Here is a 20,861-nt window from a genome sequence, read left to right as displayed (position 1 = left end):
ATGTATCTGTTATATGTGAGAGAAGTTTTCCCTTCCACTGACCATGATGTATCTGGTATAAATGTGAAAGAAGCTTGCCCTTTTACTAACCATTATGTATCTGGTTTTTATGTGAGAGAAGCTTGCCCCTCTGCGTACCATGATGTATCTGTGATATGTGAGCGATACTTGCCCTTCAGCTGACCATTATGTAGCTGTTATTTATGTGAGAGAAGCTTGACCTTCAGCTGTCCATGATGTATCTGTTATTTATGTGAGAGAAGCTTGCCCTTCTGCTAACCATGATGTATCTGGTATTTATGTGAGAGAAACTTGTTTTTCTGCTGACCATGATGTATCTGTTATGGATGTGAGTGAAGCTTTCCCTTCTGCTGACCATGATCTATCTGTTATTTATGTGAGGGAAGCTTGCCCTTATGCTGACCATGCCGAAGCTGTTCTGTATGTGAGGGAAACATTTACTTGTACCACTATGATGGGCAAGTTCAATTTCGGTGAAGAAAGCAAGCACTGCTACTGATTCACAGTATCTAATGTTTGAAGGAATGCTGGCCATGCAGTTCTCTGTGCTCTCCAGGACTCCCCTACATGATCTGTGTAAGCGACAAAAGCTGCTGCTGTTGTTTTACCTATTATGTACTGAAGAGAGGCTGACTGGCGGCACAGGCTTTCTTTTCTGGGTTCACACGATCATTTTATGGTGACTTGGCTTGAGTGTTGGCTCTTAGAGCTAAGCTGGGTCCTTGGCTCGGCTCTAGCTAAGCTACTCCTGTGGCTTCTCCGAATTGTACACATCTAGTGCAAGGAAATAGCTGAAGAGCCCCACCAGTTAGCTTCTGATTTGTGTTGAACTCAGGGGTGGCTCCTCCGTTAGATGCGGAGAAGTGTTGCCCCACTTATAAGCCCTCAGAGATGAAAAATAAAATGGTAATTTTATTAACATTTTATTTTCCATGCCCCGTCCCGAACAGAGCATCAGAACGGGAGCTGTACTCTACTGCTGAGCGACAGCAGCAGGGAGGAGGGTAGGCTGGCTGTGGACTGTTTAAAGTGTACATGTCTTTTTTGGTCGCACATGCACACACTAACCATTCTACCCAGTTGTCTTAAGACAGCTGGGTTAGAACAAGCTAAAGCCTCCAGAGTATTGTGGAGCGCCGAGTGAGGCCTCTCCCACCAACCCTAGCACTGCTCTCATGCTGGCGAGAGCAGCGCCAGGATTGACCAAGGGAGTTGCAGCATCCAGTTCCAGTGAAAGAGGAGGTATGAACCGGAGGAAGTAGTGTTCTGTAAGGTAAGTGATTTTTTATACATTATTTGCGTGCGCATTTTTTTTATATATTATTTGCATGTGCGCCGCCTCTCCCTTCCCGTAGATGCCAGCCGCCACTGGTTAAACTTGAGTGACTGTTCCTCCCCTGGGACTCTCACTCCCATTTCTACCCAAAATCCCATTGCCGTTCCACACTTACTGGCCAGCCACCATCGGCCTGAGTTTTATCATCGCTGAACAGCAACCATCCCACCGTGCACGACGAACTTTACTCAGGCATGTGGGGCAGACAACTTGTCTTTCGCTGAACTGTGGACCTGAATCACCCATTAGCGGCAAGCATCACCTCTGTCGCCCTACTCCCCCTGCCCGCCATGACTGAGATATGCTAATGGTGAGTGAGCCTTTTTCCGCCAAAGAAACATAGACTCACCAGCCTGGTCTAGCATCCGAGCGGGAACCGACACTGCAAACCCCATAGAGTCCACATCCAGGGCCGAACTGGGAACCAAAAACGGCCCTGGCAAAGTGCTTCGCCGGCCCCCCAAGAGGTTGGGGGTGCGGCTGAGCTGTTTGCAAGGGTCGGTTTCGGACGATTTTGTTACAGGGGCCGATTTTGCAGCTATGCTGCAAAAACGTCCCTGTCACAAAAACGGCCCTCAGGGGCCCAACACCGTCCCCAACCCTGGCGGCCCACTGGGAAAATGCCCGGTGCCCGCTACGGCCAGTCCGTCCATGTCTACATCCATGCACCACGTGCCATGGCCCTTGGGTCCCACAACCTGGCATGCTCATCAATGAGTATGAAGACATGTTGGCTGCCTAGCTCAAGAGAAAATGTAACTGTAGTGGTGCTACTGACCGGTTCTCTATTAAACAGGGATGTAGAATGTGTGCTGTATTCGACTGTGAACTTCTCTGTATGTCTAAAGCAATGGGAAATGTATTATGGTTAAGTGTAATGTCATTAAAAACATATTAAACAAACAAAATGGTGAGTGAGCTACTAGGGAAATAGCTGAATTCTGCACTGAATTTACATAAAACAGACAAAATTGTGTGAGCACATGGAGAGAACTCAACAAGTCATTCCACCTTTTAAATACCGTCCAGAACATGCGGGTGTACTCTCTCCAGTCCTGCCAGAAAATATCAAGTACTGGGAGAACCTCAAGTCTTTAACTGGAGCACCTCAAGTAATAAAAAGCATGTCTCACTTGTATAAATTAATCTGTATAATAATACACATATGATATGTTTTTTATTAATCATGCATAATAGACACACTTACTCAAGCAATGATAGACCTATTCTTGCTAAAGGTAATAAAACAAATTGAACAATCCGTTAATTGTGTGTTATTGAAGTCTGTACTGTTTGTGAGTTTCTGCCACTCCACCACCCTTGATGCTTCACAGCTTCTTGCAATTAATTAAAAGATGAATTCAAGCAAGAGTCATAGTAATGGGTCCCTATCTTGGTCTCTGGGCCCCATTAAATTTGTAGTTCCACTGCAAGTTTGGACTCACACGAAGGAGGTGAATTGCTTGCAGCACACCAGGATTTACAGCCCTGCTATTCGATCCTGCAATCTCCTTCAAGCCATGCTTGGCCTGTTCTCTCTAGGTTATTCAGCAACTGGAAGAAATGTATGCACCGGCTGATCACAATAGGTCGATTGTGATACCTTCACTAGCGTGCCCCCTCGCTCTATTCCAGGCATGTACTTGGAGCGGCTAGTTACTGCAACTCTCAGCTCAGCCTTGGAGGACCATATTGAGTACATCAAGGCACTGAGCTTGCTAACTTGTTACTGAGGGTATACTCAACTACCAGGACTGGACTGGCCGTAGCGGGCACAGGGCATTTCCCCGATGGGCCGCCAGGGTGGGGGACGGTTTTACTTCCCTGGGATGCTGTTTTTGTTACGGGGTGGGTTTTGCAGCGTAGCTGCAATATCGGCCCCCAGCAACAAAAGCGGCACAAAGCATTCCTTCCGCTAACAAGTAACTTTCGAGCCATTTGAGCTAGAAACTATTTTTTTTGTTAAAATCTGAAAGTCATGCAAAGGTGATGGATTACGTGGCAAATGCAGCAAATCCATAACTATACGAAAACACGCTCCCTGAACATTATAAAGTCCCTCCTGTCCACATTCCTCATTTATTATATAATACTTGAGTTCATTTAAGAACAAAATATATATATTTTATAATGAGTTTTCGTACAAATTGCTTGTTTTACATTGTATGGTGACAATATCATGAGATGCAATTGAGGAGCAGCGCCATTGAAAATTGCGTGTTTATAATGTGAAAGGAGGTTGATCCACTATGGGTTAAATGACTGTGGACTGATGCTGCATTTTACCTTACAATAATCAGTGTGAAAATAATTTTATATATGACACTTATTCCTAAAGACCACATTTTAAATGTTCTTAAATTGACAGTTGGAATTTTAACTGTGATAAATTTTGATACTATGAAATTTTACAGTCTTAACGGTGACATTAAAACAGAGCATTGTAATCTGCAGATAATGTGGCAAGAAAAAGATGCATGTAATTTCATAAGAGACATAATGCGAGAAATTGAGTATGTTTTCACTTTCAATGGTAACACATCATGCACTGAACTTTGTAAATATAGGGTGAAAATGGTGCCTCGTCATCGGTGAACAAGGCTGTATATCAGCCGAAACGCGTACAATGGTAGCTTGCAACAAAAAATCCATAAACCCACACAAGGCGGTGTCATCCTTGCAGGCAAAGGAGATTGGTGTATGTTTTTGGACAGTGCTGAGTCCGTCAGATAACCCGCGTTACGTTCAAGAGCATGGTGGCAGCCAGCAAACAATGAAGAAGGAGGAATATACATATGCATATAGCGCCTACTACTCCTAACAAGGCACTTTACGTTGGGGAGTATGCAGCTCAGGAATCCAAGGCTAATGGTTAGTTCAGTGTTTGAAGTGTGACTGCCTGTTTTGTAGTACAGATTGCAATATTAAATGTTTGGAGGAGTTCTGACAACTTTTTGGCCTGGTGCTACTGCACCTGCTGCATCATTCAAATCATGACCCTAGTGCCTGAAAGATAACTGCACTTGTGACTGCCTGTTTAGTTGTAAAATATAGCAATAATCAGTGTTTAGTGGGGTGCCTGGAGCTTTTGGTCCTGGTGTCACTGCACCTGGTGCACTATTGAAATCATGACCCTACTACTTGCTAGATAACTGCACTTGTGACTGCCTGTTTAGTTGTAAAATATAGCAATATTTGGGGGCAGATTTACAAGCCCCTTGCGCCACTTTTGCGTCACTTTTCCCATGTTAAAAGTGACACAAAAATGGCGCATGGGGCTTATAAATCTGCCCCTTGGTGTTTAGTAGAGTTATGACAACTTTTGGCTCTGGTGCCACTGTACCTGCTGCACCATTGAAATCAAGGCCCTTTTAACTACAAGGTAACTGCAATTGTGACTGCCTGTATAGTAGTAAAATATTCAATATTACGTATTTAGAGGAGTTCTGACAACTTTTGGCCCTGGTGCCACTGCACCTGCTGCACCATTCAAATTATGACCCTGTTGTCTGCAAGATAACTGAACTTGTGACTTCCCGTTTAGTAGTAAAATATAGCAGTTTTAGGTGTGTAGTGGGGTGCTGAGAGCTTTTGGTCCTGGTATCACTGCACCTGCTGCACCTTTGAAAGCATAGAATCATCACCCTCTTGTCTGCAAGTTAACTGCACTTGTGACTGCCTGTTTAGGTTCAAATGTTAGCAATAATCTGGGTTTAGTGGGGTCAGTAGAGCTTTTCGCCCCGCAATTCTGCAACTGCTGCACCATTCAAATCAGGTCCCTTTTAACTGCAAGGTAAATGCAATTGTCACTGCCTGTTTAGTAGCCAAATATAGCAATATTATGTGTTTAGAGGAATTCTGACAACTGATGGGCCCGGTGCTACTGCACCTGCTGCACCATTTAAATCATGATCCTGTTGTCTGCAAGGTAACTGCACTTGTGTGTGCCTGTTTAGTAGTAAAATATAGCATAGCTCTTGTATATTAACTTTCTTTTTAATGTGCAGTGTTTATTACAACATTTAGAATTTGATCATAATGACCATAAGTTGAAAATATCTAACCGATAATGCATACAAAGTGCAAAGAAAGGTACTGAGGCATGAACAGGAAATGCCACAAACGTCTGCTTCACACAACTAAGTGATAAAAAGCAAGCATTTCAGCATACTGTTAGAAGCTGTCTGCCTTATCCATGAGAAGAGATCTTATCTTGGCAGTGAATGGGGCTTAAACAGTGTGAACAGCTTTAGTAGAATTATCTTAAATGTGTGCAGCCAGGGAAAGTTAACAACAAAAAAAAGTTCCATACAAAAGCGAATGAACACAGTAATTCAGCCGGACTGATAAGAGCCCCCATGTAAGATATATTAAATACAAGAGATTTCACAAGCACAACGCAAGCGCTGTGCAGTTGAAACCTAAAAATGGCAGGTGTTTCGGACACCTACGTCATGACGCGTTTGTGCACCCTTTATTTTGTGTTTTTCACTTTTACTTTTGTTCGTGCTGTAACAGCCAGTGCTACATAGCATGAACAAAGGGGATTGCCAATGCGTCTCAAAGGCGGGACCTATTGCCTTTGCCAGTGCTTATTTATATTGCGCGGTCAATGGAGCAGGTGAAGTAAACAACCATTGCCCTTTGCTTAACTTGCTCTTTTTAAGATGTCCCTTCCCTACTGAGACCAGGCTGGTGTTTTACCAACGCGTCGTAAGTTTCAGGCACAGGACGCGTTGCGTCTAATTTCAGCCGCGAACCGCTCCCCATGCTGGACAGTACGAAACTTCCATTGCTTTCTAAATGAGGTAAATATTTAAACTGAAAATTCCAAAGAACAGTGGCAGAAATGCGCATATCTATAAATACACTTTTATTCATATTAAAAAGAAACGCTTGTGGAGAATGCGGGCATCGATCCCGCTACCTCTCGCATGCTAAGCGAGCGCTCTACCATCTGAGCTAATTCCCCATCTGACATTAGTTGTTTCTGCATACTTATTTTTACAGAGTCAACTGAGGCGATCAGGTTTCAGTGGTATGCTTTTCACTCTTCTTCAAGTAGGCGATCATCTGTCAACCCAGAACATGTTTTCACAGAAAGTTAAAGACAACAGAGAAACTGTGCTGTACTTTTACTCTCAATCAAAACAGGCCAACTATACCGTCTATTACTATCAGTTGTGTTGGCTTGTTTTAGGACCATGGAAGTATTCACTACATTGGCATTACTGGGTTCTAAGCGCTATGTAGATAAAATGAAATGTGTATTCGTTAAAAACCGCCCAGGTTAATGGAATTCAGTAAAACCCGCTTGAAGAAAATCTCCAATATCGGTGAAGACAGGTGCAAATCACACTTCCCTTCACAATGACATGCCCGAGGAGGGGGACGGTCGTGACCCTGCCCTAAAAGCAGTGCTTTTTGTGTGCAGGAGGTGGGCGGCAGCCAGCACTCATTTTGAGGGACAGGGACTTATTTTACATAATCAGACTTCGACCCAATAGGAGGAAAAACAGAAAAAGGGAGAAGAAAAAAGCAAGCGAAAGAAAGGGAGACACTGACAGAGAAAGGAGGGGTGAAGGAGATCCGGTGAGAGCGAGGCACAGAGACAGCTGGGAAGTGTGGGGTTGGTGGAAGAAAGATAAATTAGGACTAGCCAGCCTTGAGGCAACCCCGCCATTTAGCAGCACGGGCACAGGCAGAGTTATTGTGTTGCTGTTTTTTTTTTATTATTGCAAAATACGCACTGCCAGAGACAAAGAACGAACCTGGGCATCACAATATTTGGCAGAAAAACTGCGCAACAAACGCTGCGTAAAATATGAAGAGGGCTTTAAAAATGCCCCAAAGTTTTTTTTTTTAAACATTTTTAAGTTTTTCAATTTAGCACAATAGATAACCACTGAATTGGGTGATATATATTACAAAGTAGAGTTTGTAAATATGACCTTAAAAACATTCCTGGCCCGCTCCCCTCATCACAAAGTTATAAATTGATGAAAGTAGGGTGACCAGACTTCCCGGATTTCCCCGGACAGCCCCGGGTTTTTGTGGACTGTCCCAACAGTTTTAATTAAAATGGACAAAAGTCCCGGTATTGGGGAGAGGGGCGGGTAGCCTGCACATTTGATGTGAACTGTTTTGCTTTCGTTTCAAAGACTACCACTGTGCTACAGGGGGATGGAAAGAGGGGCACATTAGAATACGAAAAGACCCTCAGTTGACCCCCAGCTTTTGAGCTGTTTCCTTCTGTTCATCACGATATCTGGGAATGAAAGAGAGGGGTTATTTAATGAAAATACTGTCTACACTATTTCTGTTTGCATTGTGGGACGTGGGCACAACTTTAATGCTATCTCGTTTAAAAAGAAACCATGCAACTTTTATTTTTGGTGCCCTTATTGTAGAACAGGCAAATATTTATTTTTTATGGATCCTTGTGCATCTCTCCATGTTATATGTCGTAGGCACATCTGTGTTCTTATCAAGTCTTGGTTTTGTAATTTGCTTATGCAGTTTCAGATCCAGGTGTACCTTTTACAGGTGCAGCCAAAACTACGAGTCCCAGAATGCCAACAGGCTCCATGATGTAGCCATAAGGCAACTTGAGAACTTTGTAATGTTTTCCTTCAGCTAAGTAACGCTTAACAAAATGGTTTATAGGATGTGCCAGTGCAGTCCTTCCATGGCAATAAGTGAAGTCATTATAGTTAGCGTGACCTGGCGGCCTGGATTTTCCGGGGCCAGCCTCTTTACTCACAAAATGTCTCTTCAAGTTTCAGCAGATGTCATGTTTTCGAAGAGGGTAGATAGTACAAAAGGATGAAAGTTTTAATGTATTTTGGTGAATAATTATTTATTAGTCCTTATCTGAAAGCACAGATAATACTGTGTGTAAAAGTTACTTTTAATTCCCTCTAGTACCTATTGTCTGTTTTTCCTATGTGTGTACTGTCAATTAAGTCTTTCTGTGCCAGTAAGTCGATACAAAATTATAGTCCTACTTCTATGTTTGTGGAATGTGGACTGTCCCGGTTTTTGGTTTACGAAATCTGGTCACCCTATCAATAGACAAGTCATTTGTTTTCTGCTCCTTTATTTATTTATTTTTTTAAACTTTATTTATAAAGTTTTTAAACAATACAGACACTTGCATCGTAACCAGGAGCATGAAATCAGTACATCGTTCTCATCAGTATTCGGCACAGCTGTTTTCCACTTATGATCTTACAGGTTCAGCCCACCAGCATGTCCATCCGGGTCCAGCCCGCCTTCCCCCGGACCATCTCAGCGGTATTCGCCCCCAGCATCTATCCACATCAGCAATACAGCGGAGTCTGTGCAGCGTCAATCGGCTCATTCCCCGCTTTCCCCTCCTCCCTCCTCCCTGTCCTCTCCAATCTCAAGCCCCACCCCACATTTCGCAGCAGCATGTCCCTTGTTATCTGCTCCTTACATATGATCAATATTGTTGTTAGAATTTGAAAGCGGAACCCCTAAGGTACATGTCAGTGATGCATTCACTGTTACATTTCACTCATTTTACTTGCTGTTGCATGGTATACGTGTCCCTGTTTCCTAAAGGTGTTTTCTTTTCCCTGAAGTTGTGTTTCTACACTTGTGTTTTTCATGTAACAACCAAGTCTTCTAAAGTGCATAGTGCGAACTGAGTTGCCTCTAGGGGGCAGATTTATGAGATTTTGGTGCACAGCAACATGTCAACCTGCTACATCATGGTGCAGGGATGTCTGTGTTGCATACAGGATTGTTTTAGGGCATGAAGGGTCACCTTCCTGCACAAAAACAATCCAGGTAGGCTTTTTCCCTTTTCTACAGATAGAAAGAGGAAAAAAAGAGGAGAAATAGTGATGTTTCTCCTCGTTGCACCTACCCTGGGAGGCGTAAGGTTCTGGTGCATCCCAAAGTTCACAAGGCCTTGTAAATCTGGGGATGCGTCAAAATCCATAGGTAGAGTCAGAGTGAGTTCAAGAAGTGGATGGGTGTTCATGACCACACAACTGCGAGCACAGAGGTTGAAGGTGAAGGTAGTGTCATGTGCCCCAGTACATATACTACGGGGTGCCTGGAATCAGTCTAAGCACTGCACCCAGAGTTTATGTTGTCCACAAACGTGCAGGTCCTACGGAATAATGGGAACTACACGACAGTAGTGCACATTTCTGACAATGATTGCCACTGTGCCTAAAACGGTTTCCTGCAACTTGCTGACCTGATCCTTGGCCTCTTTACAGAGCACACAGAGTAACGGTAACCTATGTGTCAATTGTAATTATGATTCTATGGGACGTGCGTGAAGGAATACACCGGTTTTAAAATATGAAATGGGATAAAGGAAGCATTCTAGGGGTTGAACACCCCTTGTGGCAAGTCTTGCTCACTTTGTGAGATCTCTACTATGCAGCTTTTGCATTCTCTATATAGGCACTCATCTGTGAAGAAAGTGGGCAGAGTCTGTGGGGGAATTGGGCATCAGCAGAGCCGGACTGGCCGTAGCAGGCACCGGACGTTTCCCTGGTGGGCTGCCAGGTTGGGGGAGGGTTTTGGGCCCGAAGGGGGGGCGTTTTTGTTACCAGCAATATCAGCCCCCTGTATCAAAATCAGTCAACCAAAACCGGCCCTAGCTAACAGCTCGTCCACTCCCCCCAGGGGGATCGGACAAGCATTTTACCATGGCCTCTTTCTGTTCCCAGTCCAGCCCTGAGCAGTGGCCTCCTAAGAAACATTTTGGGCACCTACACTTACGTTCTTTGCAAATTAAACTCTGGAGATAGACTAATGTTACAGAACAATTTAATAACCATAAACAAGAGAGTTTATTTTATAGGGCCCAGCTTGAACTGAATTTGCTTTCCACTGTGATGATCAAGAAAATTGAGGCTCAGGGAAGTAAACTAATTTTTCTAAGGTCACAAACATTGGTCAAGGAGGAAAGTCGGGATTTTAACAGTACTTATTGGTTACACATTGGGCAATATTGCCACTGGAGTGATATCTTTAACTCTCTCTCATTTAACATCAAAGGTATTTTGGGGGCATTTATACAAGGAAATGATGGAGCGCAGAGCTGCGGCGAATTTTGCAGAAACACGCACCACCATTTCCAAAATTAAGGGATGCGCCATATTTACAATAATGTGGCGCACCGCTGTGCTTTCCCTAGCGCTGGTACTAAAATTTGCTGCCTAGCGCCAACACAGTCACCCTTGCGCCATAGTGCAAGGGTGCCTGCATTGCAGGGAATGATTGTTTGTGTGCATGAAGGTGTCCCTTCCTGCACATAAACAATCCATAACGGCGATTTGCTACTTCTATGTCTGCAGCACGAATATGTGATGTTACAACGCATGCGAATACATCGCATGCCGTTGCAACGCAAAACTTTACCCTGACTTTCTGTTGGGGGATCGCTGGAAGTTGGAATAGATTAATTTTCTATTCCAACTCCAGTGTGTGCAACAGTAGGGAAGGTGTTGGAGTTAAATCCAACACCTTCTACCCACTGCTGCACAACTTTTGCGTTGCAACGGCATGCGATGTAATCGCATGCATTGTAACGGTTGCGTCGAAAAGACTGTTTCCCTCCAGCACACATAGAAGTAGCAAATCGCCATTATTTAATGATTGTTTCTGTGCAGGAAGGGACACATTCCTGTACGTAAACAATAATTAATGGTATTTTGCTCTTTCCACGTGTGCTTCAGAATGTAGCAGACATAGAAAAAGCAAAAACGAGGAGAAATAAAAACTATTCTAATGCCTGGTAAGCATTGGCATTGCCTCAGATTTCCACCTCCTTGTAAATTTGGGGGCAGCGTAAAAAAGCAATGGGTGTTGCGGTGGAACACCCACAGCAACACCCATTTCACGCCCCTTTCACACAGATACCTGCGTGAAAAGGTACCATATTTAAAAAGCAGCATTAAGGCACAAAAACCCACTCTGTAAATATGGTGCAGGGCATTGCACCACCAGAACGTCCCAAAAATTATGTTCCGGTGGCGCAATCCCCTTGTAAATAGGCCCCATGATTTGTTAAGGAGATGAATAGAATGCTGTGTTAAATAAATACGCCGCTCACATGTTAAATCAATCAGATGCAAAAAGTCTTTCTTAAAAAAACTGTATAAAGTTTAGTTACAGGAACGCAGGACACTTTGGGGCATATTTACGAACGTCACTTTTTTTACGTGCCGGTGGCGTAGCGCCATTTTCAATATTTACAAGGAGGCGCTAAACCACTTAGCATGGCTTAACGTCACCTTGTAAATATGCCCCTATATGTTAATATCACTGACTTCCACTCGAACATATTTTCAGGAGAAGCACAACACAAAACAAAGAGGTGTCAGATCACACAGCGCCTGGATAGCCCCAGGATGGTAAGCCGTGCTATATAAATACCGACTGATGGATGAGTGACACAGAGTTGGGTCTCCTGGTGTAAGTCTTCATTGCAACACATCGAAGTGCAGAGTTTGACTGCAGACAGTTTCACAAACATCTTCTGCATTTGAACAGCATGAAAAAAATGAGGTTGAAAGGTACCATTTTCGATTCTATTTTTGCGCTTATCTTCCACGCATTTAGGAATTTTTGTGTTAAAAAACGGTATTTGGGAGGTAATAGGGGAAAGCCCAGAATTCCAGCTTGGCTATTGTTTCGATGAGCCAGTCTCCATGTTCACAGACCGAGTGAAACTGACAAGCCAAGCTTGAGACGTATTTTAGGGCACCCACCCAGAGTTATGTTGTCACACTTGATTACTAGTCAGCCATACCAGAAATGCTACATCGGCGGCTGCATGTTAGTTGATAAAAATATAGTCAGACATAAATATTGTGTATTTATTTATTTTCCAGGGAACATAGTACATACCAGACCCAGGGGTCAGAACGCATTACAATATCAACCAGTGCTTTACAAAATAAGGATACACATGAATTTACTAGTAGATTCTATAGTAGAGGATTAAAGTTTGTAGAGCTAGATAACTTAAAATGTATACTTCAATCAGTAAAAATGGCATTTTTTAAATTACATGTTTATTTTGGTGCTGTAAGCAGGAAGAAGCTACTTTTTGCAAAGTGGCAAAAGTTTACCGAAAACGGTAACTGGAATACTAGGTTAAACTGTTTGGTCGTCTGCATTCAAATGAAGACAACATCTTTAAATATGTTTCTCATAATGTAGGGTCTTAGTAAAAACATTTTTGCAGTATTAAAAATATATTCTATCTTTAGAAGTAAATGTTTTTTATGATGTTTTCAGAGAAATTCCGTCTAACACAGTGCCATGGTGATTTTACTTCAAAATTCACAAGGCGTTCAAAAGGTAATTGTAGGAAGCTGGCTTTTTATGTAGTGTACCAAAAAAAAACGGACAACCCGTTATTAGGTTACAGGGCTCAAATTAATAATCCCAAATGCTCTTTTGTGGAAGTGTGAGCAAGCGGTTTAGTCATAATGCTGGAGTAGGTGGGTATAACTTCCTCCGGAGCAGGCCTTTTTTGTGGCCTCAGAGAGTACCGGCTCTCACCTGCAGGGGCTCAGAAACATCTCTGTGGTGGCAGGCTGGATAGGACCAGTCAGCCAGCACACTAACAGGCTGGTAGGCTTTCAGGGACACCTCTAAGGTGCCCTCTGGGTGCATGTTTTAATAAATCTACTACTGGCATCAGTAAGAACGTATTAAGACAAGGTGTTTGATCCCAAACACCATAGGTTTCAGTGAAGCCATCATGCAGCTGGGGAACTCGTAATGACCACTGTCCAGTACATATACTTGAAATGGTTTGCCTGCTCCCTTTTACTATCTAGCAATTGAACTAGACAGCACAGGAGCATATCTTCTCATGCAGATATGTCCTCTCATGTAATATAATTAAGGCTCCTAGTTTTCCATTTTGACTGTTTTTTACAGATAAATACAGACAGCAAACTATTTATTTTCCTGTCTGTATTTAATTTTAAATACAGAAAATAGGCCTTCTTTCAATTATTTTTTTTCTACTGTTAGTAATGTGTGCCAGGTCGTTAGGTGTACAGATTTAGAGGTATGAGACATGAAAAAAGACAATAGATTTCTTAATTAAGCTTAACTAAGTGCAGATCTACAATTATTTATGCTATTCTACAATGCAAGTGTTTTCAGATAACGTTATTGCACTGTATACTGCTCAAACCTTTTGGACATTCAAATGCGAGTTTACATTTATCAGTTAAATAAAAGTGGAAAAATACCCATTGCAGCTTCATTTATACAGAAAACACAAAATAAAAATGGATAAATACAGAAAAAATGAGCAAAAAATAAATATGCATAAATACAGACAGAAATGTTGAAAAAATAAATACCATAAAATGGGAGCCCTAAATATAATGCACCATGCCCTAGGGCTGTAAGGCCTGCTGTAGGGGTTGCCTGCCTATATTTTATGCAGTGTCGGTGGGCATGGCACACAGGCTGTGTGTCATGCCGTACTTTCACATTTGTCTACACCATTTCTTCCCGCAGCCTGCAATGGCAATCTGCATGAGTTTGGTGGTGGGTCCCTTAGGGTGGCAAAACACATGCTGCAGCCCTTAGGGACTCTCTTTAGTACCCATGCCCTAGGTACCAGGGGTACCATTTAAAATGGATTTAGAGATATGCTAAAGGTCTTGCCAATTTGGGAACAATTGAACAGTTACCTTGTTTTAGGGGAAGAGCTCTGACACTAGGGGCCTGGATAGTAGGAATCCAGTGCACTTCAGTTAAAATTGCATCAAATAACAGGCAAAAAGTAGGGGGTGACCATGTCAGAAAGGGCCATCTTCTTATAGTAATATCAGTGCATATTGGGTCTACATATTGCACAGGATTTAAAAAATGTGGCAATATGTATGATGGACCATAAGTGGCATTGTATGCTAATATACCGCCTGCTTTGTCTGTTACATCAAAACATAGAGTACATTTGGGTTTGGAATTGGTTCAATTTTGAAATCATTGTTTCTCTCACACTTCAGGATCGAGGTGTCCCCTCTTTCAAAAATGTGATCTTTGCACCAGTGGGTTTACTTCTTCGCTTGGGTGCAGATTTACAGTTTTTTTCAAATTCACAAAGGTTTCCAGAGCACTTCTGTAAACCTGTACCAGTCACAGGTTTACAAAAGCTTTTCTGGAAAAGGGTTATGAATTCAAAGGAACAGTATGCAAATACAATTCCATATGTGCAACTGTACATATGATACACATGTGTACATGTGAAAATGCCTTGGCATTAGTGCAGTTGCAGATTTATATTGTTCTCTTCCCCATAGCAAAATTATGTTTTCCTGTCTATAAACTTCTTTCCCCGTACACCCACTCAGCGGCGTCACTATGGGGGTGCGGGGGGGTGCGGACCGCACCGGGTGACACCCTCACATGGGGTGACACCAACAGGGCTGGTGTGCGCAGAGCAACCTAACCTTTTAGGAGGAGGAGGAGGTGCCTGTGCGGGATGTATGTCATTACAACGCACACGTTTACAACGCATGCACTTACAACGCATTTTTTACAACGCACAATCCATTACAACGCATGACATTACAACGCATGACACTACAACACATTTTTAAAAACTACCTTTACAACGCATTCCATTACAACGCATACTACCATTACAACGCATACCATTACAACGCATAATATTAAATTGCATTTAAGGTAAGTATTAGATAGTATAGGGGTAAAAATTACTTTTCTAACTCCAGGGGGTGCAACAGTAGTGTAAGTGTTGGATAGTATAGGGGTAACAATTACTATTCTAACTCCAGGGGGTGCAACAGTAGGGAAAGTGTTGGATAGTATAGGGGTTAAAATTACTATTCTAACTCCAGGGGGTTCAACAGTAGGGTAAGTGTTGGATAGTATAGGGGTAAAAATTACTATTCTAACTCCAGGGGGTGCAACAGTAGGGAAAGTGTTGGATAGTATAGGGGTTAAATTTACTATTCTAACTCCAGGGGGTGCAACAGTAGGGTAAGTGTTGGATAGTATAGGGGTTAAAATTACTATTCTAACTCCAGGGGGTGCAACAGTAGGGTAAGTGTTGGATAGTATAGGGGTAAAAATTACTATTCTAACTCCAGGGGGTGCAACAGTAGGGAAAGTGTTGGATAGTATAGGGGTAAAAATTACTATTCTAACTCCAGGGGGTGCAACAGTAGGGTAAGTGTTGGATAGTATAGGGGTAAAAATTACTACTCTAACTCCAGGGGGTGCAACAGTAGGGTAAGTGTTGGATAGTATAGGGGTAAAAATTACTATTCTAACTCCAGGGGGTGCAACAGTAGGGTAAGTGTTGGATAGTACAGGGGTAAAAATTACTATTCTAACTCCAGGGGGTGCAACAGTAGGGTAAGTGTTGGATAGTACAGGGGTAAAAATTACTATTCTAACTCCAAGGGGTGCAACAGTAGGGAAAGTGTTGGATAGTGTAGTTTAATATTATGCGTTGTAATGGTATGCGTTGTAATGGTAGTATGCGTTGTAATGGAATGCGTTGTAAAGTTAGTTTTTAAAAATGCGTTGTAGTGTCATGCGTTGTAATGTCATGCGTTGTAATGGATTGTGCGTTGTAAAAAATGCATTGTAAGTGTTGTAAAAGTTGCGTTGTAAAGGTTGTTCCCCGCCTGTGCGCAGTGCGCACTGTCTCCTCTCCTTTCTTTTATTTGCTTCCCTGTGAAATGGATCAAAAAAAGAAAATCACTTTTGCTGGAAATCAATGTCGTATTTTTCTGACATTTAATTCCAAAATGCAGCATCGGGAATAAAAGTTTAAAAATATGAAAAATAAATAACTAAATAAAGTAAGACAGAGTGGTAGCAAACTGTCCAGATTGATTTTATTCACACCCAAACACATTAGCGCCACTTTTACAGTTTGGCAGTGAAGCACTATTTTTGTTGTCTTGGCTTTGTTTTCCCTGGGCTTGGAACTAGTGCACCAATCCGGAGGTACTGCAATGTGAGGATTGAAAAACAAAATTTGTACTGCTGCTCTGTATCTAGGGTTGTTGTCTTTTTTACCATGCTGCTTACGTTTTGTAAGGATACAAGCAATGGCCATTGAAATGGGTCCATTCAGGGCCCTGTTGTCATGTCCTTAACTTCTCAGACAAAAGCACTCACTGATTTCTGAACAGTGAGTGTAAAAGCGTTAAGGTAACCATGTTGTTCCTGCTTACATTTCACATGGTTTGCAAAATTTTGCATTCCCTATGATTGTTTGCTTTTTCCAGGATGCTGTCACATTTTTTTGTAGGCCACATATTGCTCTTGCCCAGTGCGTAATTTAAATTGAGCCGCATCCAGGTGTTTATAGCTGGCAACAATTGGGTTGTAGTTGAAGGCAGTCTGAGTTTTTCTCAGTGGGGCAGTATGGTGTTCAGTGGGGGAGAGGATGTGGCACTATGGCCAGAGCTGCTGAATTTGGAACTGGGGAACCAGGTTCAGCCTTAATAACCAGTGCGCCAGACCACTCTCCTGAGAGAGCACTATCTCATGCTAGACCTTAGAAGGCTTCGCAAGACATTAGAAGCCCCGGTGTCGTAGCACCAGCAGGTGGACCCTAGCATGACAAGTGTAGGTTAACCTTCAAGGCTTGTCCACCACTATTCATACTGAAGTTCACCTCCAGTCTTGCGGGCAGGCCTATGAAGCAGTACACCCTAGAATAGTGACCCTGTCACTGAGATCACAGGACCCTTGAGAAGGGCCAGCTCTAGGGCGGTGCAACCGGTGTGACCGCACCAGGTGCTCACTTTAGGTGGAGGCATCATCTGTGCAAGTATATTATGGTTTTAAAAGCGCTTGCTGCCTCCTTCCTGGCCTCCAGTAATTTTCGGTAAGAATAAAAATGTCATGATGACTCTGGTGATTAATGTTCTTCCTAGAGAGAGATCGGAATTTTGTCTAATGGAAGATTTGACTCATGGAAAGGTAGCTCAGAGGGTTAATGTACCTGCTGCAAAGAACATGTACCATGCAGATCACAAAGTGCACCTAATGTAAATAGGCCAGTGGGCTACTGCTTTTTTCAGAGAGATCCTTTTGTTACTTGCAGTTTATAAGTTAAAATCCTAACATAGAACAGTGAGCTAGTAACTCCGCAGCAACACAAATCACATTTTTTATTAACTTTTGATACGCTTGAGCTACAAACAATTTATTAGTTTAAATGGTCAGATCATGCTGCAGATCTTGCATTACGAGGCAAATATGTCAGAGCCATTATTATTTAGAAAACATTTGCAAACTAGGATTTTTAGCCATTCATGTTTGAACTGCTGTTTTGGAAAGGGGAGAATTGCTGATGACAAAAACTCGATGGTTTCGGAGACAAATGGCTTGTGCTTCCACATTTTATCGTATTTGGGGACATTCTGTGATTAGAAGCATATCCTACTTTGTGAACACATTTTACTGTCAATAACTCATTATAACCTTAAATAATCATGTGTATCCATTGGTTGATAAAACTGTGAAACCAAACAAACACAAAAAATTGGGATGTTTGCGCATTCTGGCCACGCCTCTGGCTCTGCCCACTGATCCAATCCTTGGGTTATTCCCGCCCTCTGATTCTCCGCCCACAGTTCCCCTACTTTTTTCCCCCCACTTTGACCACTGATATATCGTGTTGCTGGATAGTGGGAACACCACACCAGTAAAAAGTACCATACCTATGATATTATAAATTCCAATAAACTGTTGACTAGCAGGTAGCCCACTGTACAACCTGATTAATGAATCATTATCACACTGTTCTTAACAGGCACATTTGGTAAATATAGGACCTACATTTACAAACGTTACTAAGGATTCTGTATGGTCCCGTTATTTGCCAACTGTGTCCACTGGCGGACTCAGGGCATAGGAGGTGGTCCATGCGGTAAGTAGTGAGGGGGTGACACCATGAGTTACCCGCACCGGGTGACACCAACCCTAGTGACGCCACTGCACCCACTTAATTTTGTGGGGGCTCCTTTCCCATTCCACACAGGAAATAGATTCACTCCTACGACGGACTGGAGCAAATCTCAAAAGGGCAGAAATCTTAAATGAATTTTTTTTGTGTGTATAACAACAAACTAATATGGTCATGTTTGCTCTTAAATATCAGGGCATTCCTGCCCTGGTATGGCCACTCGTCACCTATGAGAGAAGCTTTACCCATGTGCAACGTTACATCATGATTGGATGTTATTATGAATGGTTAAGTATTTTTATGATTGCATATTCACTTTTTCTGAATTTCAAAAGTGAATTTGCACTTGTAAACTAAACCATTTGTGTGTGTACTTTTGACTTGGATGTGAAAATAGCTTGGTGAATCAGGCCCAAACATCCAATATTATTACCTCATGTGTATTTCAAATGCCTTTTGGAATAATTGAAAATACATTTAATGGTTATTTTCTAAAGCTGTTTTATGAAAAAACGTGTTGCAAAATATTTGCCATGCTATAGCCTTCTCCTATCATACAGTCTTACACATCCCCATTATGTGAAAATTAAAACATTTCGTCAATTTGAAGTCACAAAAAAGAAAATGAAAGATCGGCCAGCACAAACAACCAATGCTGCTAGAAGAAAAACATTTGAAGGGCTCCTTTACCGTTCATCCTCCAGCTAAAGTCTCACATTTCATGGGGCTGCTGCAGCACCTCCCACACGCCTATTAAAGCACTTTCTACTTATATTTTCTTTTTAAGTATGTACAGATAGGGGCTAGAAATACGTCTTTAGGCGATTTTGTTTATGTTTGTATCGGCCTGGACCGTCATTCTTAAAGATATGGGGGCAGATTTACAAGCCCCTTACTTACGCCTCTTTTGCGTCACTTTGAACATGGGAAAAGTGACGCAAAAGTGGCACAAGGGGCTTGTAAATCTGCCCCGTGATGTTTAGGTAATTTCTTACACTGTTTCTGTGTAAATGTAATGGTTTATAAATAATAAATAATAATTTAAACGGAGGTTCAGATATATCTGCGCCACGGGCCCCACAGCCCTCGAGGTGCCTGGGAACTCAGTGAAGCACGCTCACGCGAGATGCAGCTGCTAAAGAAGCACGCGCACGCGGGCTTTCAGCCCACGGTCTGTTTTGCAGTCTCCGGTTTAAAGGGGATGATAGCTCTCCTGTCTTTCCATTCTAGAATTGATCAAAACCTTTGTTTGACTGGAAGATGGAGTAGGAAAATGAACAGAAGGGAAATTCTTTCGCTGAAAAGTTCAATTTTTGAAGTGATATAGCCATTACACAGTTCAACGCTCTCTACAGTGAAAGTACATCGGTATTTCAATAAAATTTCCACCGTATTCAGGAATGATGTTGGGGTGTCTTTTTGCATCAGTATTACTTCGTGCAATCATTATCACACTTCTAAATTAATACATGCTTTCAAACACACTTCTAGATTAATACACGTTTTTAAAGTCAAAGTATTCAAAATTGACCTTCTGGAGAATGCGGGCATCGATCCCGCTACCTCTCGCATGCTAAGCGAGCGCTCTACCATCTGAGCTAATTCCCCGTCTCTATAGCGACACGAATGCCATAATTCTTTGGAGCCCAACAAAGTCCCTACCAGTGTAGGAAGGGGATTTTGTTTCAATAATCTATTCTGCTTTGCCTGTGAAGCTCAAAAAAACAATTATCAATCACAGCAGAACATGTTGATATCCATAACTTAAAACTGAGACACTATGCTCATTCATGTCAAGGAAACAATACATTTATAAGATACTAAATTGCCGATTAAGATCAATTCTGTCTCGCGGTAAGGCTAAGAAACGTTACATTGCAGTAGCTGTGTTTATTTGAATAACTATTGCACCTGTATGCATACAGTGCTTACAATTCGTGATGAGGCGTTGAAGCGCTTTATGATCAGTAGCACTACTCCGTGGCAACCAAGGGCAGATTTAAAAAAAAAGATCTCTTAAATGGCAGCAGTTATGAAAAATAAAAGCAGAGCAACACACAGGTGTCAAGTAGGCTTCTGTAATGAAACTCACTTTCAACCAGTCCTGGGTTTTAACAAACAACACTAGGGATGCTGGGACCTATAGCCCATACATTTTAATGGGAAACTACACACCCTAGCAGTACTTAATTTGCACACAAGAAAATAAGGGCCATGGCTCTCATCAGGAGGACACTACAGCTTGCACCACACATTGCCCCTGCCATCAGCTGCGGTCGGTAGTAGGAGTAACTGCAGGGCGGTGACGTGGGGAGGGGGAGGGGCAGGGTGGGGGGTAGTAAACTATGGATTACGGAGGTTTACAGGTAAATTAACATATAAATTAATAAAACGAATTTTGTTGCGTTCACTGCAGTGCACACAACAAAATTCGTTTTTATTAATTTATATGTTAACTTACCTGTAAACCTCCGTAATCCATAGTTTACTACCCCCCACCCTGCCCCTCCCCCTCCCCACGTCACC

General features: G+C 42.3%; 1 protein-coding gene and 2 non-coding genes across 8 annotated transcripts in view; all 3 read right to left on the bottom strand.

Annotated features, from left to right (window-relative positions):
* The window catches only part of LOC146785298 (diacylglycerol O-acyltransferase 2-like), a 296,079-nt gene that overhangs the window by 162,715 nt on the left and 112,503 nt on the right, over positions 1 to 20,861 (bottom strand). The window lies entirely within an intron of this gene.
* On the bottom strand, positions 6,257 to 6,329 carry TRNAA-AGC (transfer RNA alanine (anticodon AGC)). The gene has a single exon. It is a non-coding gene; the product is annotated as a tRNA-Ala (tRNA).
* On the bottom strand, positions 19,871 to 19,943 carry TRNAA-AGC (transfer RNA alanine (anticodon AGC)). Its single transcript has one exon. It is a non-coding gene; the product is annotated as a tRNA-Ala (tRNA).

The sequence above is a fragment of the Triturus cristatus genome, chromosome 11 (assembly GCF_964204655.1).
Source record: "Triturus cristatus chromosome 11, aTriCri1.1, whole genome shotgun sequence".
NCBI classification, from domain to species: Eukaryota; Metazoa; Chordata; class Amphibia; order Caudata; family Salamandridae; genus Triturus; species Triturus cristatus.
The sequence above is the reverse complement of the archived record's forward strand: the minus strand, read 5'-3'. Positions and strand labels throughout refer to the sequence as shown.